This window comes from Bos indicus, chromosome 3 (genome assembly GCF_029378745.1).
Source record: "Bos indicus isolate NIAB-ARS_2022 breed Sahiwal x Tharparkar chromosome 3, NIAB-ARS_B.indTharparkar_mat_pri_1.0, whole genome shotgun sequence".
Taxonomy (NCBI): domain Eukaryota; kingdom Metazoa; phylum Chordata; class Mammalia; order Artiodactyla; family Bovidae; genus Bos; species Bos indicus.
This window is the reverse complement of record NC_091762.1, coordinates 11,492,568-11,520,064: the sequence shown is the minus strand read 5'-3', so window position 1 is coordinate 11,520,064 and position 27,497 is coordinate 11,492,568. Positions and strand designations below refer to the sequence as shown.

The 27,497-nt window shown below is 37.9% G+C and overlaps 2 long non-coding RNA genes across 2 annotated transcripts; one reads left to right on the top strand and one right to left on the bottom strand.

The window, feature by feature from the left end:
- The first annotated feature begins 2,156 nt into the window (after positions 1-2,156).
- LOC109578965 (uncharacterized) lies at positions 2,157-7,544 on the top strand. Its single transcript, XR_002183757.2, has 3 exons — positions 2,157-2,311; positions 5,443-5,532; positions 5,689-7,544. It is a non-coding gene; the product is annotated as an uncharacterized lncRNA (long non-coding RNA).
- A 13,139-nt stretch (positions 7,545-20,683) lies between these two features.
- On the bottom strand, positions 20,684-25,257 carry LOC139181119 (uncharacterized). The gene is made up of 3 exons (XR_011565226.1): positions 25,202-25,257; positions 24,253-24,393; positions 20,684-20,967 (listed from the first exon to the last, which is right to left on the bottom strand). It is a non-coding gene; the product is annotated as an uncharacterized lncRNA (long non-coding RNA).
- Between the last annotated feature and the right edge of the window lie 2,240 nt (positions 25,258-27,497).

The window sequence follows — 27,497 nt, the reverse complement described above, 5'->3', positions numbered from 1 at the left end:
GAGGAGAACATAGGCAAAACACTCTCCAACATACATCACAGCAGGATCCTGTATGACCCACCTCCCAGAATATTGGAAATAAAAGCAAAAATAAACAAATGGGACCTAATTAAACTTAAAAGCTTCTGCACAACAAAGGAAACTATAAGCAAGGTGAAAAGACAGCCTTCAGAATGGGAGAAAATAATAGCAAATGAAGCAACTGACAAACAACTAATCTCAAAAATATACAAGCGACTCCAACAGCTCAATTCCAGAAAAACAAACGGCCCAATCAAAAAAATGGGCCAAAGAATTAAATAGACATTTCTCCAAAGAAGACACACAGATGGCTAACAAACACATGAAAAGATGCTCAACATCACTCATTATCAGAGAAATGCAAATCAAAACCACTATGAGGTACCATTTCATGCCAGTCAGAATGGCTGCAATCCATAAGTCTACAAGCAATAAATACTGGAGAGGGTGTGGAGAAAAGGGAACCCTCTTACACTGTTGGTGGGAATGCAAACTAGTACAGCCACTATGGAGAACAGTGTGGAGATTCCTTAAAAATCTGGAAATAGAACTGCCTTATGATCCAGCAATCCCACTGCTGGGCATAGACACCAAGGAAACCAGAATTGAAAGAGACACGTGTACCCCACTGTTCATCGCAGCACTGTTTATAATAGCCAGGACATGGAAGCAACCTAGATGTCCATCAGCAGATAAATGGATAAGAAAGCTGTGGAACATATACACAATGGAGTATTACTCAGCCATTAAAAAGAATACATTTGAATCAGTTCTAATGAGGTGGGTGAAACTGGAGCCTATTATACAGAGTGAAGTAAGCCAGAAAGAAAAACACCAATACAGTATACTAACGCATATATATGGAATTTAGAAAGATGGTAACAATAACCCAGTGTACGAGACAGCAAAAGAGACACTGATGTATAGAACAGTCTTTTGGACTCTGTGGGAAGGGAGAGGGTGGGATGATTTGGGAGAATGGCATTGAAACATGTATAATATCATATATGAAACGAGTCGCCAGTCCAGGTTCGATGCATGATACCAGATGCTTCGGGCTGGTGCACTGGGATGACCCAGAGGGAAGGTACAGGGAAGGAGGAGGGAGGAGGGTTCAGGATGGGGAACACGTGTATACCTGTGGCAGATTCATGTAGATATATGGCAAAACCAATACAATATTGTAAAGTTAAAAAATAAAAAATAATAATAAAATTATTAAAAACAAATAGACAATCTCATGCCCAACTTGTATCTTTTTTTTGGAGGTCTCAAGACTACCTCATCATCTGTATGGCTAGTGTAGCCAAAGCCCTTGGGAATCAACCCTTGACAACACTCTGGGAAGTTCAAGTGTTAATGTTCACTTTCAGCTCTAATTTTCAATGTCTCATTTGATTGTTTTCTGAACAATTTCTTTAATCTTATGAGGTGAGCATATGTTGAATAAATAATTTATAAAACTATAGTTTGTCCAGAATATCTACATTTTTATAGTAGTTTTTGTTGTTGTTGTTATTCTTTCCTGGCTTCAATCTTGCAAAAAAAGCATCTTACTTGTCATGCACATATTTAAGCATGGAAATTGAAGGGTCAAGTGATGTGGAAATACTCTAGGCTTTCAAATTTAACTGAGGTGGTGAGCAGAGTTTAGAAAGAATGGATAGGGAAATTAGGGAGGAGTGCTGATAAAATAGAGATGGGACCCTAGGCACTCAGATTAAAGGTAAATAGAGAACATTATGGAGTCATAATAAAGTAAGTAAGAAATGAGGACCAGGAGGCAGAGCTGGAAAAACTATGTAAATAAAGATGAATATGAACACAGACCAACTCAAAGAATGTTAAAATTGAAACAGAACTGGAGAATATAAAATTATTTTAGTCCAATCATTTTACAGTGGGAGAAACTGAGACCGAAGACAGTAATCAATGCATTCTAGTAAGGGGTTTATCCTAGATCTCAGGATGGGACTTTTCACTGCTGCAGATATGAGAGGCAGGAGGACCCAGAACAGAAGCTGAGACTGCTGCTGGGAACCAGGAAGGGGAGAGAATCACATGAAGAAGTGCTGATGGGGAAATGAAACTTCAGGGAAAGGCATGTGACTCTGAGAAATAGTGGGGTTTCTTGAGCAGGAAAGTGGGCAGAGGGTGAAGTTTCTGCTGGCAGAGAGGGGATGATGGAGTAGAGTGTGACACTGTGGGGTGGACACATGCCAGTGGAGTGCTGAGGACAGTGATCCCTAGCAGGGAACCACTTGCTGACATGAGCTTGGTGGAGGGCCAGGTAAGAGCCCAGGCAAAGGTGAGCGTGAGCACATCTATAACCTGAGCACCAATAGAGTGAGAAGAGGGAGCCTGGGGAAGGTGGGTGGCAGAGGAAGAGCACTGACACCCCCAGAAAAGGCAGGGCCCTCAGACAGGCTGGATTCTAATCAGGAGATGTTCCAGCCATCTCAGGTTATTCTTTGGGGATCATGTGTATCTAGAGGGCCTATATAACCACCTCTTTCTCTCCCTATTGGAGATTTTCAGGCTCTTGGATCTCTGTTAATAATTGTTCACTGGTACAAAATGTTCACTGGTACAAATTTCCCTTCTCACAAATCCTACTTCTTCCACTTCCTCCAACCTTTTTCTTGGGGAATGATATATTAAAATATGAGCCTTTGTGTATAATACTGGCATATGTAGGAGTTTGGATTATTTTTCATGAAGGCAATTGAAGTATTTTAATTATGAGTTTGACAAGATCAGGTGTGCATTTTACATAGCAACTCTGAATCAGAGTGCTGAACAGAGAGGGAGAGGATTTGGATTGCATTGTCTAGATAAGGGATTATGGCAATGACGTGAGTCACACATGATGAAAGTACGGACTAAATGATAGTAGGGTTAGAGATAAAGAGGCAGATTTTACAGATTATGGAGAGAAATGCAGTGGTGACTGTGAGGAGTCAGTCAGGAGAGAGAGGTTTGCAAAGAGTGTGCATTACTAGTTTTCTGTTCAGATTGACTGAATATTATTATCATGGAATTGGATGACACCTTCTAATTCCTCTGAAGGAGAATTCCTTAAATATTTTTTAATTTCTTTTCTCAGTCCTATTCTTTCTTATGAAAATAAGAAATAGAATTAGTTCACTGGTGAGTCTAGGAAAGAAACTGGGTCTGTGATATGTCTCAACAGCTTCTTCCTGCCCTTTGCCTCTGGAGTCAAGCTGCTCTCACAAGTGTCAGTTCTGGTTTCCTCCTTCATCCCTTGACTCAACCAGACCCTTGGGGAGGGTTTGCTTAGAGGCTTTCTAGCACTTCTTGGACTAGGTAAGTGTATTAGTCTGCCTGGGCTGCAGAGGAAAACACACAGCCTGGGTGGCTTCAACCACAGACATACTTTCTCACAGTTCACGAGACTAGCAATACAAGAGAACTTGATTTCTTGTGAAGGCTCTCTTTCTGGCTTGCTTGTAGATAGCCACCTTCCTGATATGTCTTCAGATGACCTTTACTCAGTGCATGTGAGGAGAGACAGAGAGAGAGAGGGAGAAAGGAGGAAGAGGGAACTCACTCTGTGTCTTTTCATATAAGACCCCACTCTTAAGACCTCATTTAACTCTACTTTCTTAGAGTCATTATCTCCAAGTATAACCACTTTGGGGGTAGGGGTTTCAACATGTGAGTTTAGAGGGGACACAAATAATCCATTTATAAGAGTAAATAAGTCTACTTCATTTGGTTTTCAATACCAGCAACATTACTTGGATTATACAGTTAAGGGAAATCATCTAGAAGATTTATCAGAAGTGAAGTTGACAATTTGATCCATATATCAATTGCTCTCTATCTTTATCTCATTTGGATTTGAATTCAGGAGATAGGAAAGGATAGTAGTTACTGGGCTCTATAATATTGACTCCCTTAAAATATCATCTCTTCTTCTACTCAGTTACTTTAAGTCTATGTCCATAGTCCAACAACCATTATGATTCATTTCATGCACCTAGGAATGTTGTTCTTTCCCCTCCCTCACATGAGTTCCTCTTCACCCTCCCCTAACCTATACCATGAACCTCACTTATCATTTACCCTCCAACTTATTCAAATCAAACCCTCAGTTCTTGGCATTTGTCCCTTATGCCCTTTTCCCAATCCCACCAATTCTTCCCTTCCCTGTTCCTGATTGAATATATCATTGACTCACCCTTATACACTTATAAAACCATCTCTTTCTCTACATTTTAAAAAATAAGTCTCAGGTTCCCATATAGTTCCTCTCATTTTTTTCATTAATTTCTCTTTCTTCTTCCTCCCTCTTCCCAGATCCCTTTGAATTACAGGTGAGAGTTGACTGTGAGCTGCATTCTAGGGAAACCACAAAAGGGTTTTTTCAGGCAGCTTATCAAGGGTCAGATTTCTTGAGTTTCCAAACCATGTCATGGGTACCATCTCCAGAGGGTAAGGGTGGGGCCCAGAGTGTCTGTGATCTAATCAATCAGCATGAAGGCATCAAGGAAACAGTGCATAAACTCATCAGCAACATCTGTCCCCAATTTCTCTTGGGTCTCCTCAATGCAGGCAAGATGTATCTCTAGAGGCAAGGTTGGTACAGCCCCCTTTCTAAGATCTTTCTATATAAGTCTTGTTCCTTTCTACCATTCCTTTCAAAATTACGAAGGGATAGTTCAAGAGGGAGAGGGGTTGCTGAGCAAAAGTTCCTAGAGGAACTTTAATATTACTGTGGATATTTTGTCCCTAAACTGTCTGTTAGAGTCCTCATATGAATATTTTTAATGCCTTTTCTGGTGAGACCAGAGGCTTGGCTGACGAGTAGCCCCATCCTTGGGTCAAGTCAGCTACTGCTAGCTTGTCACGTCTCTGGCTTCTACCCAAAGCCTGTTTTGGTGACATGGATGTGGGGTGAACAGGAGCAGCCAGGAACTTAGCAGGGTCATGTTCTGCCCAATGTTGATGGGATCTTCACATGATCATGCATGTGGAGGCTGAGGAGGCAACTGGCTTTTCTTGCCAGGTGAGGCATAGCAGTCTAGGAGACCAGGACATCTTTCTCTACTGGGATAAATAAGATGGAATTTTTAAGTGTGCAAAGGTGATTCTTGAGCCTAGAAATCAGGGCAAAAGAAAGTTTGATGATGGCAGAACTAAGTGAGAGAGATATTAAGAAGGAATTAATAGAGATGATTACAGAAATGCAGAAATGGAATATGAGGGACACTCAGATATAAGAGCTTAGTGGGGAGATGAAGAATCCTTCCCAAAAAGTATGAGAATAAAGTGGCTAAATAAGATAATTGATGGGACTTATGCCTAGTTTGTATGCTAAGGCAGGCAAATCAATAGATAGGGCAAAATTGGCAGTGGGTTTATTATGACATCTAGGTGTCTCTCTAATATTCACAGGGCATCATCTTTCCATGAACTTGATATCATTGGCAGTGATCGTGCCCCTAATCTTTTGATGATCCTTGCATTATGGATTAGGAAGCACTGGTGAGTTTTTTGTATTTCTCCTCTCTTTGCAATTTCTTATTTTATGTTCCATTTCATTTTTACTTCTCTTAGCTTTCTTCTCTTGACCTCTCTCCTCTTCCTCAACCACTATTTCCATCTTATTTAGAATTTCTCCCCATTTCTCTTGTTTCACAGTTCATATCAAGACATCCCACGAGATTCTTCACCATGCCTTACCAATCTGAATGAGTACCCAACAGCCCAGAAGCCTAAGAGAACATAGTGATGCCACTGTTTCTCTTCTCCATTTTTTTTTCTGCTTCTACTTTATAATAATTTGTTAATGCAAGCTATTTTAATTTCTGTAACTCTGCATGGAATACCTTCCTTGTAATCTAAATTTTCTTAGTAGTACTCAACCTTCAAAGCCCATTTCTGATGCCATATCCTCCAGAAGGCTTCCCTGATCCATAAGGAGGAAGGAGTCTCTCCCTGGTCTGAATCCAGACAGTGCTTCAGCTGTGCTCTGCTACAAGTATACATTACTTCTTTCCCTGAATTACAGCTACTTAGGTCTTTGTACATCTTCTAATATTTAAGCTCCTTTGGGACAATGGTCATGACAAAGTTGACTTTCTTACATGCAAAGTGCTCAATGAAAATCAAACCAAGACAAAGCAACCTTATCCAAATTGGATTTGTTGTCATATTGACAGACTTCTCATTATAGTCATTTCTGACATCATTGTTGTTATTTGAAACTCTGATGGTCCCCGTCTTGTTTAAATCCTTTTTTTTTCCCTCTTTTTTAATGTGGGCAAGAAATTCCATACTTCTTTAGTTAACCTCACTTTCTATCTAAACTCTTATAGAAAAAATATAACTTTGCCCTTTGTCACACTTATTTTCTAAATACATTTAGTCAGCTCTTTCAAACTTATTCCAAACACAAGGAGAGAAAGAGTGCAGGCCATGTACGAAGGGCAATGGGCCAAATATATCACTGAATGGTTAAGGCAAGAGCAAGAGGGATGAGGATAGGATCAAAGCAAAGGATGTATATGGAAGGCAAGTCCCCCAGAGAGTGGTTCTGAGATATCCCTGCCTAGATGTTGGTTCCTTTAAGTTTCATTCACTGCATGAGTGTAAGTCACTGAGTCATATCCAACTCTTTGTGACCCCACAGACTGTGGCCCACCAGGCTCCTCTGTCCCTGGGATTTTCCAGGCAAAAATACTGGAGTGGGTTGCCATTCCCTTCTCCAGGGGATCTTCCCAACCCAGGGATTGAATCTAGGTCTCCTACATTGCAGGCTGATTCTTTACCGTCTGAGCCACCAGGGAAGATTTCATTCACTAATCAAGTAATATTTGTTAAGCTCTGAATACAAGACAATCATTCAACTCATAAACTGGCGGGGGAGAAAGCAACCAAGGTTATTCCTACTTTCTTGAAGTTTGCAAAGTTTACTTTCTAAACCTGTGCCCTTTTTACTGGTCACATTTTTTTTTTTTTTCTGCTTCATTATAAAAATTGAATTAACAATGGATGTATAATTTATGTAAAATAAAATACATCTATTTTAGATGTGCATGCCCATTATTTTGAAAAATATATAAACCTATGTAAACATGATCACAATCAAGATAAGAAACATTTCCATTACCCCAATACTCCTCAAATCTATTTGCACTTAAACCATTACCAACTATGTATTATTGTAGCTACTTCATGTCTTACGCTAGTTGTTTAGATTTGTCCTTTCTGTAATTTTATGAAAATGGAACAAACTGTATATGCTCTTTGTAGCTGTCATTTTTTCCCACCTAGCTTGTGGTTATGTCATCTATGTTGCTTATCAGTGCACTAGTATCTATCCTTTTTTATTGTTCAATATGCTCAATAGAATTCCATGTATGAATATGATATTCATACATGAAATTATATGTGTGTGTGTGTGTGTGTGTGTGTTATCCATCCACTGTTTGGCTGTTGGTTTGTTTCTAGTCTGAGGTTCTTTTAATAAAGTCACCATTATTGTTTCTATTTGATTCTTGCATTTTTAGTTTGTTTCTTTATTTACATGCTTGGGCTAATTCTGTCAATTTTGGCTGCCTTGCAGTTTGTAGCCACTGATGTCTCATTAAAGAAAATAGGTCTCATTGCAAGTGGAATATTACTCAGAAATAAAAAGGGAAGAATTTGAGTCAGTCGTAATGAGGTGGATGAACCTAGAGCCTGTTAAAAAGAGTGAAGTAAGTCAGAAAGAGTAAAACAAACACAGCATATTAATGCATATATATGGGATCTAGAAAAATGGTGGGATCTAGAAAAATGGTGCCGATGAACCTATTTCCAGCACAGGAACAGAGATGTAGATGTAGAAAACAGACATGTGGACACATCAGGGTAGGGGGAGCAAGGGGAGGGTGTGATGAATTGTGAGAGTAGCATTAACATATATACACTACCATGAGGAAAATATATGGCTACTGGGAAAATGCTGTATAACACAGGAAGTCAAGCCTGGTGTTCTGTGATAACCTAGTTGGGGGGAATGGAAGGGGAGAGAGAGGCTCAAGAGGGAGGGAATTATATATATATATAATTATGGCTGATTCACATTGTTGTACAACAGAAATTAACACAACATTATAAAGCAGCTGTGTTCTGTGTGCTTTGTCATGTGATTTTTCAGACAAGAATACTAGAGTGGGTTGCCATTCCTCCTCCAGGGGATCTTCCCAATCTGAGGCGTGAACCTGTATCTCCTGTGTCTCCTGCACTGGCAGTTGGATTCTTACTGCTGGCGCCACCTAAAAATAGACAACAGCAAAAAAGCAGTAAATCTATAAAAATAACATCAGAAAAAATGAAATCCAAAAACATGCGGTGTGGATGGAAGGGCCAATAAGGCAAAAATACAATGGGTTTGCCAATCAGTCTGTTTCAGAAGCTTGTCTTTCTGTGTCCAAATGACTGGAGAGGCAGGTAAATTTTTGCTGGAAAAATGTTTCTTACAAATCATTTAAGATTCTTTACAATTTCAAGAATCCATGAATCCTAGACAAAATTAAGCCAATCAGGTTTCTGAGTTAAAACTCATTTCCAGGTTTTGGATAAGATTGGATAGGGGATGACAATTTCATTGGTGAATAGACAGTAAAGGACTGTTATGGGTGCAAGCAGAAGGAACTCGATAAATGAGCAAATGCATAAACAAGTAAATCAAAGTATTCTTGTCTTTTTTAGATGCATTATTAATGTTTATTGCTTGGTTAATATCAGAGCATTAAAAAAAAACAAAAACACAGTAACATCATGGCCTGCTCATTTGCTTCAGGTTCCTCTGCCTGGTTTAGCATCTTTAGGTATTGTGACCACCACTCAGACTGTATAAGCTGGCACACAGAAGCAGCCCTCAGGCAGCAATTAGATAACAGCTCACTTGAGCAGCTGACCTGTATTTTGGTGGATGGACCTTTGTTGCTCTTAGGTCTGCAGAAATCTTACCTCTAGATTCAAGGTGTGTTTTCTATGCTTTAGGGATATAATTTTAGGATATTTGTTGTTAAATACAAGAAATTGTTGTTAGGAATTTAGAGCAATAGGAGGTAAAATTTCACCTTTTCATTCTTACCCTCTCATTCTACTTTTCACCAGTATAGGCAGGACCTTGTCTTGGAGGCATGAGACATCTGAAAGAGGAGTCTTTACAGTATTGGTGTGGAATGGCTTGTGGAAAACAGTGGAAAAATAGTGGTAAAACTGGTGAAGTCTGAACAAATTTGTACTTTAATGATAATGTAAATTTATTAGTTTTGGCAAATTTACCAGAGTTTTGTAGGGTGGAGAAGGCAATGGCACCCCACTCCAGTACTCTTGCCTGGAAAATCCCATGGGCGGAGGAGCCTGGTAGGCTGCAGTCCATGGGGTCGCGAAGAGTCGGACACGACTGAGCAACTTCACTTTCACTTTTCACTTTCATGCATTGGAGAAGGAAATGGCAGCCCGCTCCAGTGTTCTTGCCTGGAGAATCCCAGGGACGGGGGAGCCTGGTGAGCTGCCGTCTATGGGGTCGCAAAGAGTTGGACAAGACTGAAGTGACTTAGCAGTAGCAGCAACATTATGGGAAACGGTAGAAGTTTCCAAACTATCTCACACCTTTTCATTAAACCTAAAATTATTAAGAAAAAAAATTTTAATCCTATAAAGTGTATTAAAAAGTGAGTGAGTGAGTGAAGTCGCTCAGTTGTGTCTGACTCTTTGCCACCCCATGGACTGCAGCCTATCAGGCTCCTCCATCCATGGGATTTTCCAAACAATAGTACTGGAGTGGGTTGCCATTTCCAAAGTTAATAAAGTATATGAACTGTTAAGAAAGCCTACACAAGTGTGTTCCACAGGAAATAGCACTTACTCTGTGGGTCTACATATTATGGTATAAACTAAGAAGAGCAAAAAAGAAATTCCATGGGGTAGAAGTGAAAGAAAAATTTAAATTAGAAATACATGGAAGAGCCGAATTAATATGAATTAAAAATATAAAGTATTAAATATTCTATTCAAATATTTTCCCTCAAAAACCTCCATGAGCCTGTTAAGAAGAGTCAGTTATCCTGGCTGGAGAGTCTCAGAGAAAAGGTACCCAGGCTAATGAAAAGTCAGCCTATGCAATGGCCACTTCATCTTCTGCTGTACTTCAAAGCAGTGCAAAGAATTAGGAAAGAGTAACCTTTAGCCATAGAATAAAGCTATCATGGACTGGGTAGTGTATATAAAGAAGGGTAGGGTGATGTGATGGAGATTTCAGACTTCTTAAATGAAGCCTTGTAGGCAGCATGTAAATGTGTTCAGCCTAGGCTCAACAACATCTACAGGATTCGGACATGAGAGAAAAGTCCAGTTTATCTGGGAGCTGGACAAATTTAAAAGACAAAAAGCCATAGGGATGTGGATAGAATTGAAAAGCTATTATTTTGTTTAAACACTAGGATTGTTCTTTCCAAAATTAAACTAAACATTGTGCCATTAAATCACAGAATAGAATATTTCCATCATGCAGATAATTTTGTTATATAGCACTATTCTAAGATGTAGTTAGCATAACTCAAAACTCCTTAAGATACATCACAAGTGAGGAGAAAGATATGGATTTTCATTTGGAATTAGCACTTTGAAGGCCTCAGAGCATACTGTATACTGCTTTTGAGTGTGTGGACTCATTTCAGGTCAGTTTAGCTATGACTGTAAGGGCCCATGACACTCAATGACTGAGGCCACAGAAGATAGGGCCGGGAAACTTGTTCACAGGTTTTTAAAAAGTAGGTGCTAAATGTACTCATTGGTAGGATCATGGAAGCGTCACAAAGGTGCTCTTAGAAATAATTATTTAAGACTTTGGAGATTCTGAAGATAATCCAATAATATGTAAGGGCAATGATAAGAGCAACCTGGATTAGTATGGAAAGAGACCTTTTTGTACCCTGTTACTGTGGCTACCTGGAACAACATTGGCTTCATAAACTCACATGAGTGAAATTGTTATCTAAATGGAAATCTCCTTGAAAAAGAATGAGACCTCAGAGAGAAAGTGCCACTGAACTTTAGAATTAGATTTGGAAGGAAAAGAGTTGAAATATATAAACCTCCTGAAAATCAGCTACAGGAAGGAATTGACTGTGTGGGTGGACTTGGAAGATTAAAGAACTGCTGAATAGGTGAATGAAGTTAGAAACAGCCCAACTGTTTGATTATGTTGGACAGTCTGGATATCTTCTCTCCTTTTTCCTGCACTTTTGAAGAAAGAACAATATGTTCAAATTGAAAGATGAGATTCTGTTGGTTGACTATTGAATGTTTGTAGTTATAATAGGAATTAATGGTACTTTATACCTTTGGTTAACATTTTATTAAATTGGCACTGCTTAATCTAATATCTTTAAATTGTAACTCAAACTTCTTTGGAGGAAATACAGGAAGGTCACCTGATGATTACAGAGTTTTCAATAGTAGCAAATTGAACACTCCTCTCATTTATACAAATGTATTAAAAAATCAGTTCTAGGTGATTTCCCCCCACCATTTTCATACTTAGAAAGATTACATTATCTAAAGCTAATTAGATAATATTTTATCTAATTGCTTCCAGTTAATTTTCTTCTTGCCACATGTTTCCAGTTAATTTTAAGTTTTGGCAAGAAGGTTAACAAAATAGGGATCTGTGACTGTAATTGTGGGACAGCCCCAGAGTGCAGCAGAGGAGGGGGGGTTTCTTCTTAAAGAGACTGGTCACAAACAGTAAGTACTTGTAGTCAAAATTCATGTGTGCAAACTAAGTCACTTCTTTCGTGTCCAACTCTGTGTGACCCTATGGACTGTAGCCTGCCAGGTGCCTCTGCCCAAGGGATTCTCCAGACAAGAATATTGGAGTGGGTTGCCATGCCATCCTGCAGGGGATCTTCCCAACCCAGGGATCAAACCTACATCTCTAGACTCAACTGCATTGGCAGATGGGTTCTTTATCACTAAAGCTACCTGGGAAGCCCTTGGTCAAAACTGGTTAGGCTCAAATGAAATTTTGTGGAGCAAGGAGAGAGTAGTCATACCATAATATATATCAAAAAATTAAAATTATAGTTATTTTTCCTTTAGAATTTATCTTCTATATGGTTTGAATTTAGAATAAGTCTTTTGTGATTTTGTTAATTATTTTGGGGCTTCTATCAGAAATTTCTTTCTGCTTTGCTCAGTTATTTCATTGCTGAGACTTGCAGTTTCAGTAACCTCAAAATTGAAAACTGATGCTTGGTTATTTTCACCTATGTAACAGTGTTTCTTGTGTAATAATCAAATTATTTTCCTCTGTAACTTTCTTTCTTTTTCTTTTTTTTTTTTTTTTTTTGCTTAATTTTACTTGTAAATGATTTTAAAATTCTTCAAGGTAGTAGAGTTACTTGTAGTATGTTTTGAATCTTTTGACTATATATTTTTTGTAGGGTAGTATGTATTCTTTGTAATATCTATCTTTGTCTATAATCCACAATGGTGTCATGAAACCAAGTAGAATTATAAGCATTTTATAGCTTAAAATGTATTTGTAGAGAAAAAGAAATATTGAAAATATGTAACTTAGACATATACTCAGGAAGCAAGTAAAAGAACCATAAAATGAATCAAAATATGAGGAAGAAAGGACGTATAAAGGCTATATCATTAAAATAGAAATTAAAGCATTTATGATAGAAACTACCAAATTAGAAACAGACAGCTTTTCTGAAAAAAATAAAATATAAAAGTAAACTGGAAGGAATGATAAAAAAGATACTGCACAAATAAAGAACACTGGGGTTTAATAAGTGGGTGCTAATGGATATAATTAAGAATGAAAATAAGAGAAAACTATGTACAACCTCATTTAGGTCATTTGAAATAAAAGTAAGATGGAAATTTTTATTGAAAATTATAAATGAGTCAAATAAGACTCATAAGAAAAATAAATTTAAAGGATATCATTTGCCATAAAAATTGAAACTGGTGGTAAACTTGCTGACTAATCCAAAAGACCTTAAGCACTTAATGATGCCCAGTTTCAAGATATACAAAATAATGGAAAACTATTGAAGTCATTTTATGAGGCTAGAATATCACAACACGAAAAACTTAGCAACACAAAAAGAACACTTAAAGACAAAATAAACAGATAAACCAAACACCCAGTAGTTATTATTCAACTTCACTTAGGAATTGAAGAAAACTTAGATATACCAATAGCATTTTTACTACGAGTACAAGAACAACTTAAATAATACATTTGAATCAGTTCTAATGAGGTGGGTGAAACTGGAGCCTATTATACACAGTGAAGTAAGCCAGAAAGAAAAACACCAATACAGTATACTAACGCATATATATGGAATTTAGAAAGATGGTAACGATAACCCTGTATGTGAGACAGCAAAAGAAACACAGATGTATAGAACAGTCTTTTGGACTCTGTGGGAGAGGGAGAGGGTGGGATGATTTGGGAGAATGGCATTGAAACATGTATAATATCATATATGAAATGAATCGCCAGTCCAGGTTCAGTGCATGATACTGGATGCTTGGGGCTGGTGCACTGGGATGACCCAGAGGGATCGTACGGGGAGGGAGGATGGAGGGGGTTCAAGATGGGGAACATGTGTACACCCATGGCAGATTCATGCTGATGTATGGCAAAACCAATACAATATTGTAAAGTAATTAACTTCCAATTAAAATAAATAAATTTATATTAAAAAAAGAACAACTTAAAATTAGAAAATCCATTTATATGATCATAAATGGATTAAAGGGGCAAAAATGAAACATCTGATCATCTCACTACTTGCCATATAAAACTCTCAATAAAATTAAACATTCATTGATGAAAAAAATATTAGTTATTTTGGAATTAAAGAAAACCTCCTTGGTATTGTTTAGTTTAGCTATAACCAACCTATGGCAGTTATTCAGAGTAGCAAAAATTTGAAGATTTACCATTCCAATTCATGCAGGAGAGTGAGCCAATATTTATTGTGCACTTAGCAAAGCTTTCAGGCACATCTTTCTCCTCAGTTTACATTGCAAAATTTTCTCAGGGATATTTAAACAAAAGAGGAGGACACATGGGAGAGAAAAGAGAGAAATGCAAACACAGCTTTCAGATTTCCATGATGAGCCTGTGGCAATTTGTCATCCCTTAGTTTACCTGAGGTAAGGGGAGTGTTGTTGCAGAGATCAGAGGACCTCGTTCCTTTTATTTATCTTGCATATACATGCACTGCTGTCCATTTTCAGAAGAGTTAAACAGCTGAGGGGGCGTCTGAGAAGATTTACTAAACTTTTGCTTCCCTAGTAGCTCAGATGGTAAAGCATCTGCCTGCAATGCAGGAGATCCGGGTTCAAGCCTGGGTCAGGAAGATCCTCTGAAGCAGGAACTGGCAACCCACTCCAGTATTCTTGCCTGGAGAATTTCAAGGACAGAGAAGCCTGGCGGGCTACAGTCCATGGGGTCACAAAGAGTTGGGCACAATCGAGCGACTAACACACACACACACACACCATTGCAATTAGAGAAAAGACAATGGTTTTTGCTATTGCCATTGCTATCCAAAGTGATACTAAAGCTGCACATTCTAGTCCAGTAAGTAAATATAAAAAAAGATATAAAGGACTTTATTTTCATAAGATATAATTTTCTCTACAGGAAAATTAAACAATAGAGAAATTAACTTAAAAGGAACATAATTCAGCAATATATCCGGAAAAAATATCAACATACTAAATCAATATAATACTAAACTAAAAAGCAAGAGAGTTCCAGAAAAACATCTATTTCTGCTTTATTGACTATGCCAAAGCCTTTGACTGTGTGGATCACAATAAACTGTGGAAAATTCTGAAAGACATGGGAATACCAGACCACCTGATCTGCATCTTGAGAAAGCTATATGCAGGTCAGGAAGCATCAGTTAGAACTGGACATGGAACAACAGACTGGCTCCAAATAGGAAAAGGAGTACGTCAAGGCTATATATTGTCACCCTGCTTATTTAACTTCTATGCAGAGTACATCATGAGAAGTGCTGGGCTGGAAGAAGCACAAGCTGGAATCAAGATTGCTGAGAGAAATATCAACAACTTCAGATATGCAGATGACATCACCCTTATGGCAGAAAGTAAAGAGGAACTAAAAAGCCTCTTGATGAAAGTGAAAGAGAAGAGTGAAAAAATTGGCTTAAAGCTCAACATTCAGAAAACTAAGATCATGGCATCTGGTCTCATCTACACAGTAAAGAAGTGGAAAAGGCGTCTTAACAATTAATCATTACAGGTGAGTACACACAATAACCAATCACAAATAAAGTTCAGAAGTATATTTCAACATGATGAATTACTCAAATATTAAAAAAAAAAAGAGAACTAGCTAAGCAAATTAAATGTTTATATCCTAAGAGACATGTATTTTAGATGTCTCTACTAACTGTATTAAATACTAAGTCCTTTTGTTTAATAACTGTAATAAATCCCACAATATATTAATTTTACTAATGCTTACCTGGTTGCTTGGTGGCTCAGATGGAAAAGAATCTCCCTGCAATGTAGGAGACCAGGGTTAGATCCCTGGGTTGGGAAGATCCCCTGAAGAAGGGAATGGCAACCCACTCCAATATTCTTTCCTGGAGAATCCCATGGGCAGAGAAGCCTGGCAGGCTATAGTCCATGGGGTCACAAATGGTCAGACAGGACTGTGCAACTAACACTTTCACTTTCAATTTACCTACTAAGTAAATATATTACAATGATAGTATAATAGTTCAGGTAATTAAGCTCTTCACAGATTATAAATATATATATATATAATTTCTGGAAAGACATGATATTTTAAAAAAATTAAAAAGATAAGACCTAAAAATTTTGGGGTAAAATGATCAGAATTTTATTCCTAAATATACTCAGGTTAATCTTCATTACTTTAATTCTTATCCTTATTCATATTTTTAGTTTTAACCATTTTCTAACTCCATTTTTATTTTGCAAGATATATAAATAAAAATTAAAATACTATCATTTTTTAAAAAGAGAAATACACAAATAAATATAGTTTTTATAAAGTCCCATTAAGTTTTCCTCTAGGGGCTTGCTTTCCTAGTATTTCATTGATTTTTTTTTCAACTTCACATATTCTAGGCTTTGTAATTAGTTGTTTACTTAATGCCTACATACAGAAGGGTTGCGAGGGTTTGATATTTGAATGTATTCATGTTATTACTGAAATGGCTTTAAGCCAGTAAAAATTTTAAGGAGTTTTCTCATCCACGCACAAAGGCCTCATTGGACTTTAAAATGAGGAGGTGAAGGCACAGACAATATTTCAGTTTTGAATGTTGTGGGTACACTAAATATTTGTGAAACAGGAGGGAAGGGGGCAGGGCATGACCTTTAAAATAGTGACATAACCCAAGGACATGACATAAACTGATGAAAACCAAATAGGACCAACCTGTATATTGTCACTCTGCTTATTTAACTTACATGCAGAACATCATGCAATATGCTGGGCTTGATGAATCACAAGCTGAAGTCAAAATTGCTGGGAGAAATAGTCACCTCAGATATGCAGATGATACCACTCTAGTGGCAGAAAGTGAAGAGGAACTAAAGAGACTCTTTATAAGGGTGAAAGAGGAGAGTGAAAAAGTTGGCTTGACACTCAACATTCAAAAAGGTAACACAATGTCATCTGGTCCAATCACTTCATGGCAAATAGAAGGGGGAAAAGTGGAAACAGTGGACTGCAAGGAGATCAAAAAGGTCAATCCTAAAGGAAATCAACCCAGTATATTCATTGGAAGGACTGATGCTGAAGCTGAAACTCCAGTATGTTGGCCACCTGATATGAAGAGCTGACTCATTGGAAAAGATCCTCATGCTGGGAAAGACTGAAGGCAAACGGGGAAGGGGACAACAGAGGATGGGATAGTTAGTGTCACCAAGTTAATGGACATGAATTTGAGCAACTTGGAGTTAGTGGAGGACAGAGGAGCCTGGAGTGTTGCAGTCTATGAGATTGCAAAGAGTTGGACATGACTTAGCAACTGAACAAGGTCTAAGATGGCAAATAGTCAACTTCTTCTGTCTTTAGCCTCAGTATAGGCTCACTGTAACACATCAGCATGCTAAATAATGCAATAGGTGCCACGAGAGTTTCAAGATCAACTATAAAGATCAAAAAGTGTGCAGTGGTCCAATTTATAGAAATTCACACCCCTTCCCCAAAATAGCTGGAATACTCCTCCCACTCATTGATCTATGAAATTACTTGCCCCTATAAAAACTGACAATCCCATACTTGGGGGTTACTTTCACCCTCTGAGATGGCCCACACTCTATGCAATCTGTTTCTGTCTAAATAAATCCACCTCTTATCTATCATTTTGTCCCTCTGAATTCTTTCTTCAATGAGACATCAAGAACCTGAGTTGTTACTGAGTCTAAGCTCTCTGCTTCTGCACAATAGGTCAATAGATTGGAGACAAAGAATACTTTATTCAGAAAGCAGGCTGACTGAGAAGATGGCAGACAAATGTCTCAAAATAACCATCTCCTTGGGGTTTGGCTGTCAGATTCTTTCATAGAGAAAAATGGAGGATGGGCTAAAGAAGTAAAGTAAAAAATTCATTATCTTGCAAATCTCTCCTGGATTGGCCAATCTCAGGGAGAGGATGTGTTAATCTTTTCTTTCTTGCAGCTGGTCACAGGTGGGCAGAGTCAAGTTATTTCCCTGTGAGTTGAAAAAAGGCACTTTAGTTTAAGAGTCAGGTGGAAGGGCAGGGTTCCCTATTATGTATGCCTATAATAACAAAAGCAATGACAAGCAAAAGTTAAAATCAAAGAAACTGATCCAACATGGAGTGAGAAATGACTCTTCCTGCAACAGAGCTTCATTAAGACCTGAGACCAAGTGTGATCTCAGTTATGGGTCCAAGTTCTGCTGGGAGCCAGCATGAGGAACTCCTCCTGTGGCAAAGGTCATGAGGAAGGAGGCTCAGGATACGCAAAGGCAGAATTGAGCCTCATGAGTTCCCCTGGAAATTCTCGAGCATCTACCCTCCAAACCAGAGTCTGCCTACTTTACTGCTTTGTGCTCTCACATACACCTCTGACTTTACGGGGAGCTGTCCCCCACCACCTCTCTCTGAAAAAGAGTTAACTTACAGCTCCAGTTAATAAAGTTCCTGGGCATGACAAGAGTGTTTTTGTTCACAACCGTGAGAGGCATGAGATGTTCTAAACTGTCTAAATACATATTCCTTTGAGCAGTTAAAAGATTGACTAGAAATTGTATTGGTGAGAGGTTTTTCACTTGTTGGGCCAATGTTTGCTGCTAAGTTTCCATATCCCTTACCTACTGTGTCCCTGGCAGTGTATTGATTAATATAATTGGTGTATAGGAATGTAAGTAGTAGCTTTAATGTTTGTAACCTTGGACCCTTGAGTTAATTCTTTTCTTGTTATAGCCCACCACACCTTTGCCGTATAGGAATGCAACTTTATCTAATGCTGTATAGGAATGCAACTTTATCTAATCAACTTTATCTAATTCGGAGGGTGGCACCTGACTTTAGAATAATCACCTTTAGAGAAAAATAAGTTTTCTGAAAAAAGGATCTTAAAATGTTGACAGGCCTCTGGGCCAGAAGATGATGTAAATCACCTAAACTTTTGCATATGATAAATTTGCAGGAAGAAAGCCTGGCTTACTGCCGACTCTACCCCTTCCCCCATTATCCTCTGTGCACAACTTAAGAAAATAAAGTGCGGGCCTTGTTCACCGAAGCTTGGTTTCCCCGTGTCGTTCTTTCTCTCACCTTCTGGCTGAACTCCCATCTGGAACGTGGAGGCTTGTCAAGCCTACTAATTATGCCTGGGCTTCTAAGATCTGACGGGGGAGGCCTTAGTGTCTCCTCTCCTTCGGGAGAATGGGAGGATGCCTGCAGCCTAAGTAGGTGATGCAAATTCCTTATTTTGGAATTTTATTAGCTTTCCACGTAAACCAAGTTATTCAGCCTCTTTTCTCTCCTGAATTTTCCTACTGAGCTTATTCTATTAATCTTTATGTCTCTAATTAATATTTAATTAAAGCTATAGTATCCAGTTTGCCGACGCCATCCCCGCTTCGAATTCCCTGGATCCAACGGGGCTGGACCCTGGCAAAGTTCCAACCTGAGTTATACAGTTTCATTTGGGATTACCTGAAACACAGAGCAATGCCAAAAAACAGAAGGAGACTAGGGAGCATTTGTTACATGTCTGCAGCAAAATAAGTACTGAAAACTGAGAGTAAATATTTAGAAACTTTTATTTCAACCTCAACAGAGCAATTTAATGTATGCTAATATAATAATAAAACAAGAAAAGTTCTTGTATTTCTTTTTTATTTTGTGTTTGAAATTACTCACTTCCATTATATTTTCCAAGATCTTTGGTACATAATAAAGTTGGGGGAAAATTGATCTTTTACCTTAGAAAGCTTGAGAAGAAGAGACATAGGTTATGTAGATTATGAGGAAGTGGGCATGGTCATATAAAAGACTGAAAATAAGGCGTGGAACATATAGGACTTTGCATGCCATGTTGCATTTTTTACATGTGATCTCATAAGAAATGAAAGGTTGTGCATTTAAAAATATGTTGGACATTTTAGAAAAAAAAAATCTCAAGCATGTGTTAAAATTTACCACTGTGCAATCAAGTAAATCAGCAATGTGATGAAATCATTAAAAACTGCAAGTTTCAGAGACTGTGCAGAATTAGAGTGATAAATTTCATTTCACGTAATTTAATTCCACAGTTTCATAGAAACATCATGCCCAGGTCCTTTTTTACACAAGATGTCTGTACGAGAATGATCTCTGATGCCAGTTATACAGACATTAGATCAGAATTAAAAAAAAAAAAAAAAGATGAAGCAAATGATAGAGATATAACTTTGTCTAACGTTGAAATAACATGTTTTCACTTCCTCCCCAACAACAAACATGAAAGTATAAAATTGTATGAAACAGAGATCTGAAAGGACACCAGTTCTGATTTTAATCATTGCCAGGGGATGTCCCTCCAGCCAAGCTGTAAAAAAAGCTGATGACCCAGTTCATCCATTTCTCTCTCTCTTTTTTTAAGTTAAAGTAAAAATTATTTATTTATTTTTCTTGGTAAGTCTTTTTATTTTAAATTTAGATGTGTGTACATGTCAATCCCAAACTTCCAATTTATTCCTCCCTCCAATCTTTGCCCCCTGGTAACCATAAATTCATTATCTATGCCTGTAAGTCTGTTTCTACTTTGTAAATAAGTCATGGGTACCATTTTTAATAGATTCTGCATATAAATGATATCATATGATATTTGCCTTTCTGTCTTACTTCACTTAGTATGATATCTCCCATCCATGTTGCTGCAGATGTCATTTTCATTCTTTTTAATGGATGAACAATATTCCACTGTATATATGTAGCACATCTTCTTTATGCTTTCATCTGTTGATGGACATTTAAGTTGCTTCCATGTCTTGGCTATTTTAAACAGTGCTGCAGTGAACGTTGAAGTGTGCGTATTCTTCTGAACCATGGTTTTCTCTGGACGTACGCCCAAGAGTGGGATTTCTGGGTCATATGGAACTCTATTTTTAGTTGTTTAAGAAACTTTCATACTGTTCTCCGTAGTGGCTGCACCACCAACAGTGTAGGAGGGCTCCCTTGTCTCCATACTCTATCCACCATTTATCTTTTTCAGATATTTTGATGATGATCATTCTAACTGTTGTGAGGTGATATCTCATTGCAGTTTTGATTTGCACTTCTCTAATAATCAGTGATGCTGAACATCTTTTCATATGCCTCTTGCCCCTTTGCATGTCTTCTTTGGAGAAATGTCTCTTTGGTCTTCTTCCTATTTTTAAATATTAATTCAATTTATTTTTATATTTTAAATCAGCTAACCCCTTTTCAGTCACATTGCTTGCAAATTTTTTCTCCAAATCTGTATGCTGTCTTTTCATTTTTATTTATAGTTTTCTCTGTTGTGCAAAAGCTTTTGAATTTCATTAGGTCCCTTGTTTATTTTTATTTTTATTTCAATTACTCCGTGAGATGGCTTTAAAAAAAATTGCTGTGATTTTGTCAAAGAGTGTTTTGCTTATTGTTTTCCTCTTAAAGTTTTAAAGTACCCAGTCTTATATTTAGCCTAAATAGTATATGTATGGTATGGTGTACAAATAAATGTAAGACCAGTTCATTCATTTCTTACATTGGGGATATTTTATTTTACTTTTTGACACTGAGGAGAGTTTTTGGTAATGATGAAATATAATGTTTTCATTTTAGAAAGTTAACTGGGTCTGATGTAGAGAATGGATTTAATGGGTCAATAAAGAGACATTTTCAGTGATTACTGTGTACACTGAGAAAGGACTAAAATAAAGTAAGGAAATAAAATTAACCCTGGCTGCACAATGTAACCTAAGTCAGAAGTTAAACAATGCATCACTGAAACAAAAAAGAAGCCAGTATGTATCAAAACAAACAAGTTACTTTCCATGGATTTTACCTTCACACTTCTTTGAAACTTGCCTGAAATTTTGTCAATAATTGCATTATCTGTGATGGAATTAAGGGGAGGTCAGTAACTGGGTCTGCTGCTGCTGCTAAGTCACTTCAGTCTTGTCCGATTCTGTGTGACCCCATAGACAGCAGCACACCAGGCTTCTCTGTCCCTGGGATTCTCCAGGCAAGAACACTGGAGTGGGTTGCCATTTCCTTCTCCAATGCATGCATGTATGCTAAATCGCTTCAGTCATGTCCAACTCTGCACGACCTTATGGACAGCAGCCCTTCAGGCTCCTCTGTCCACAGGATTCTCCAGGCAAGAATACTGGAGTGGGTTGCCATTTCCTTCTCCAATGCATGCATGTATGCTAAATCGCTTCAGTCATGTCCAACTCTGCACGACCCTATGGACAGCAGCCCTTCAGGCTCCTCTGTCCACAGGATTCTCCAGGCAAGAATACTGGAGTGGGTTGCCATTTCCTTCTCCCAAGTGTGTCTCAGGGAATGAATTTTAGAGTCTGAATTAAACTTTCAATTACAAGCAGCAGTCTTCAAATGAATTGCAAGTTCATGAGAAATTTTCTATCAATCTGAAGCTGAAAACATAATAGTTGCCTCTTTAAATTAGTCTGCCTGAAATTATTAAGTGTCTTAAGTGACCTATGCCAGAAATGTGGACCTATGTATAGAATGTGCTTACTTTGAAAACATTGTGGGGAGGGTGTTTAATGTCGAATTTTGGAGGGAAGATTCTCCAAATTATATTGCGTTAAAAGTAAACACCTGCAGTAAAAGAAACACTCATTGTCTCCATCTTGCTTTTGTTTTAGAAAATATAGCTCTCTGACACTCTTTACTTATTTAAAAAATAAGGCCATCTGGTATAGTAGCTTTATATTACCAAGACAAACACATAAAAACCAAAAATCAAAAGTCCTTTCTGAGAGTATATAAATAGGATCTATGAGTATGTGATATTTCTGTGGTGGTGAAGAAGCCATATACTTCTCTTTAGTGCCAAGATACTAGGTTAAGCTCAGATAATTTAGTTGTTGCTGGATTTCCCTGGTGGCTCAGATGGTAAAGCATCTGCCTACAGTGCAGGAGAGTGGGGTTCAATCCCTGGGTTGGGAAGATCTCCTGGAGAAAGAAATGGCAACCCACTCCAGTATTCTTGCCTGGAAAATCCCATGGATGGAGGAGCCTGGTAGGTTATAGCCCATGGGGTTGCAAAGAGTTGGACACAGCTGAGCAACTTATGACTGGGTGCCAAATATTTTTACAAGATGCAAGAGGATTACAGGAAGGAGATAAGAAGAGACTGTGAGGTCTGAAAGATTTGACCACACTATCAACAGACTTGACCTGGTTGACATATACATTCCATCCAGCAATAGCAGAAAGTGTATCCTTTTCAAGAGCACAAGGAACACTCACCAAGAAAAACCAAATTCTGGACCATTAAACAAATTTTTGTATATTTACAATGACTGAAAATTATATGAACAATGTTCTGTGATCACAGTTCAATTAAACAAGTGTTTTGCCAAAAGTTTTAACTTTTCATTTCAAGTTCAAAGGATTCATTAACAAAAGAAATCACTTATTATACACAAATAAGCAATTTCAATATTTAATGAAGAATTATCTAACTTGCTTTCAATATGTGATCATTAAACAAAAAGAGAAATAGAAACAGTAAAGAGTTACAGTACATATTACTTATTATTTAGGGATGTTAGTTACTCAGTTGTGTCTGATGCTTTGCGACCCCATGGACTATATAGCCTGCCAGACTCTGCATTGCAGGCAGATTCTTTACTGTCTGAGCCACCAGGGAAGCCCAACAGTACATATTAACACATCACCAAATTGGGTAGACAACATCCAGACTCAAACAGCACTGGGAAGTCCCCATGTAATAGCAATTTGGAGTCCCAGTTGGGAAAAAGTACCAGGTAATGCATCACTCCTAGGGCTTCCTAGGAGTGATTGGTTTTAAGTTAATTTTTTTTTTTTTTTTTTTACAGTGCTGTTTGTTTTGTCTTTGTCAACTATAAATTGGCACTTACCAAGAGCATTGCCAATGACTGAACAACAAAGGCATTTGTCATCTGCCTCTATGGAGACTGAACCCCATGCTGCTATAGCTGTTGACCTTCACCAACCCCTGAGGGAGTTCAGGGTGGAGTGAGGCACTCTGCTCCAGGGAATCTGGTGGGACAGGTCTTCATAGTTGTATGTGTTTAGTAACAGACTTTATGATCTACATCCTTGCATCTCCTCATATCTAGAGAAGCACTAAATCCCTTCATGGTGATACCAGATTCTCATGACTAACAAAAAACCTTTTGTAAAATGAGTGCTTCATGGTATCGAACTCCCACTTCACCAAAACCTTATATTGTCTTTCCCCCACTGCCGCTTTAGAGCAGTCTCTCAGAGCTTTCTGAGATGCTGCCTCCCAGGCTGCAGTCCTCATTTTGCCCCAAATATAACTTACTCACAACTCTCAAGTGGCATATCTTTTTTTAGTTGACATCATGAAAATCTTGAAATGTTGTCAAGCCCCAGGTGTGGTTGGACAAACCCCCTCCAGGGGATCAACAGTCCAAGTTCCATCCCCTACCTTATCTATGGAGCCACTCTGCTTTCACTCACAGCAGGCATGTAGTCAGGACAGTGTTCAGGCAGGTCATAAGTAAGGTCAGAGACATGCTTTGCTATCTTGTCTCTGAAGCCTGAACAAGATGATTTCCGTTTAATTTCCCTAACAACAGGAAGAAAAAAAGAGAGAGAGAGAATCATCATATATTTGGCAATAAGAAGTACTTCTAAACAATTCATGGTTCAAAGAAAAGTTGAAATAAAGATTGGACAATATTTTGAATTAAGCAAAATGAAAAGACACGTATGCAGATTTGTAGCATGCAGCTAACAGTGCATAAAGGAAAATTTATAGCTTAAATAATTATTAGAAAGGAGGAGCATCTAAAATCAATGATTTAAACTGTCACCTTAAGAAAGTAGAAAGAAAGAGCATATTAAATCCAGTGAACTTGAAAGAAGGGAATATTAAAGAAAAGGGTAAAAATGAATGGATAAAAATGTAAAGAGTTATATAAATCAATTAAATCAAAAGATAGTTCAAAAGATAAATAACACAGATAAACATCCAGCCAAATTGATAGAGAGAATATGCAAATTATGAATATCTGGAATGAAAGAGCAGGCATCTCTATTATCCATGAAGATTTTAAAAAGAGGATGAGGAAATATTGTGAATAACTATACCAATAAATATGAGAGTTGAGGTTAAATAAATAAAATCATTGAAAGTATGAGCAGAAGTTGCTATTTTTTATTTCAGACTAAAGAGATTTTAAATAAAAAAAAAATTGGGACAAGAGATAAAGAAGGTCTTTAAATAATAAGTTGGAAAATTCATCAAGAGAATATAACTATTGTAGATATTTATGTACCTAACATTGAAGCATCTAAATATATCAAGCAATTATTAATATATGAAGGCAGAATCACACAGCAACTGATAATATTAGGAGACTTCAGTACCCCACCTTTGACAATAAATAGATCATCTAGAATGCAACAACCCTGATGAACTTGGAGGACACTGTGTTAAGTGAAATAAACCAGCAAAATAAGGACAAATACTGCATGACGTTACTAAAATTTAAAATACCCAAATTCATAGAAACAAAATAAGATCGTGACTGCCAGGTGCTAGAGGGTGGGGGAAATGGGAAGATTCTGTTCAATGAGCAGAACATTTCAGTTTTACAAGATCAAAAAATTCTAGGGAGGGATCTGCTGTGTAACATTGTGCTTATAGATAACAAAACTGTTGCTGTTTAGTTGCTAAGTGGTATCCGACTCTTTATGACCCCATGCACTGTAGCCCACCAGGCTCCTCTGTCCATGGAATTTCCCAGCAAGAATATGGAGTAAGTTTCCATTTCCTTCTTCACAGGATCTTCCTGACCCAGGGATCAAACCCTTATCTCCTGCATTGGCAGGTGATTCTTTACCACTGAACTATTCTTTACCAAAAGTTAGATTTTATTGAATGTGTGTGTGTGTTTTTAATCAGAGTTTAAAAAAATGACACATGCATTAAAGGTGTTTCTATAAGTGCTTATTGTTTTCATCAGAGTACTGTTATTGATGGAGAAAGAAATGGCAACCCACTCCAGTACTCTTGCCTGGAGAATCCCATGGGCAGAGGAGCCTGGTAGACTACAGTCCAGGGGGTCGCGAAGAGTCAGACACGACTGAGCCACTTCACTTTCACTTTTCACTTTTATGCATTGGGGAAGGAAATGGCAACCCACTCCAGTGTTCTTGGCTGGAGAATCGCAGGGACGGGGGAGCCTGGTGGGCTGCCGACTATGCGGGCGCACAGCATTGGACACGACTGAAGCGACTTAGCAGCAGCAGCAGTGTTACTGAAGTGAATGCCTGTTTCCCACACTGCAGTGTGTATAATATACTATGTAGAGACACAAGTGTAAACAATGTTTCTAAGGATCATAGCTGTGCATATGAACCAGGACTGTGCTATTTCAGTGACAGATGTGTTCATCTTACTGTAATGCATGCAATAAATTATGTAAACACCCATATTTTAAGAAAGAGTATGCATGGTTGTGGGTCAGGAATTAAGATACTCTTTCTTTTCCTTTCTGTTTGAGTGTTAATTAGGCTCTAAACTTTTTCAAGGAATACAAAATCTATTTTGTTTTATAGGAGTGCTGCTACCCCCACTGTCTTGCTCTTTCCATTTGCATGAAATATCATCCCTTTCTTTTCAGTCTCTGAGTGTCTTTACTAAGTCTTTACTAAGTTCTCCATCATAACATGTGGATACAATCATGTCAGAACTAAATACTGGAGTCATAGTCATGGAGTGTTTAATTGATTCCATAATTGAGACATATATACTCACACTGTTGACAGAAATTCGTGACAGAATTATTATTGATGGTAGAATGCACAGTTGAGTTTGTGAACAAGTAATTACAGGAAAGACAGCTTCCTATATGGGCCCATGGGAACTTGAGTTTTCTACTCTCTCCTGCACTAGTAGACTATCAGTGGTCTAGAGTTATAAGATTTAACAAATATGAACAGAGGATGATGCTCAGGTATATCTGAATTCCAGATAAACTACAAATACAATTTTTTGTCACCCTGCTTATTTAATTTATATGCAGAGTACATCATGAGAAATGCTGGGCTGGAGGAAGCACAAGCTGGAATCCAGATAGCTGGGAGAAATATCAACAACCTCAGATATGCAGATGACACCATGCTTATGGCAGAAAGTGAAGAAGAACTAAAGATCGTCTTGATGAAATTGAAAGAAGAGAGTTAAAATGTTGGCTTAAAGCTCAACATTCAGAAAACAAAGATCATGGCATCCAGCCCCATCACTTCATGGTAGATAGATGGGGAAACAGTGGAAACAGTGGCTGACTTTATTTTTCTGGGTCCAAAATCACTGCAGATGGTGATTGCAGCCATGAAATTAAAAGATACTTACTCCTTGGAAAGAAAGTTATGATCAACTTAGACAGCATATTAAAAAGCAGAGACATTACTTTGCCAACAAAGGTCTGTCTAGTCAAGGCTATGGTTTTTCCAGTGGTCATGTATGGATATGAGAGTTGGACTATAAAGAAAGCTGGGTGCCAAATAATTGATGCTTTTGAGCTGTGGTGTTGGATAAGACTCTTGAGAGTTCCTTGGACTGCAAGGAGATCCAACCAGTCCATCCTAAAGATCAGTCCTGGGTGTTCATTGGAAGGACTGATGTTGAAGCTGAAACTCCAATACTTTGGCCACCTGATGCAA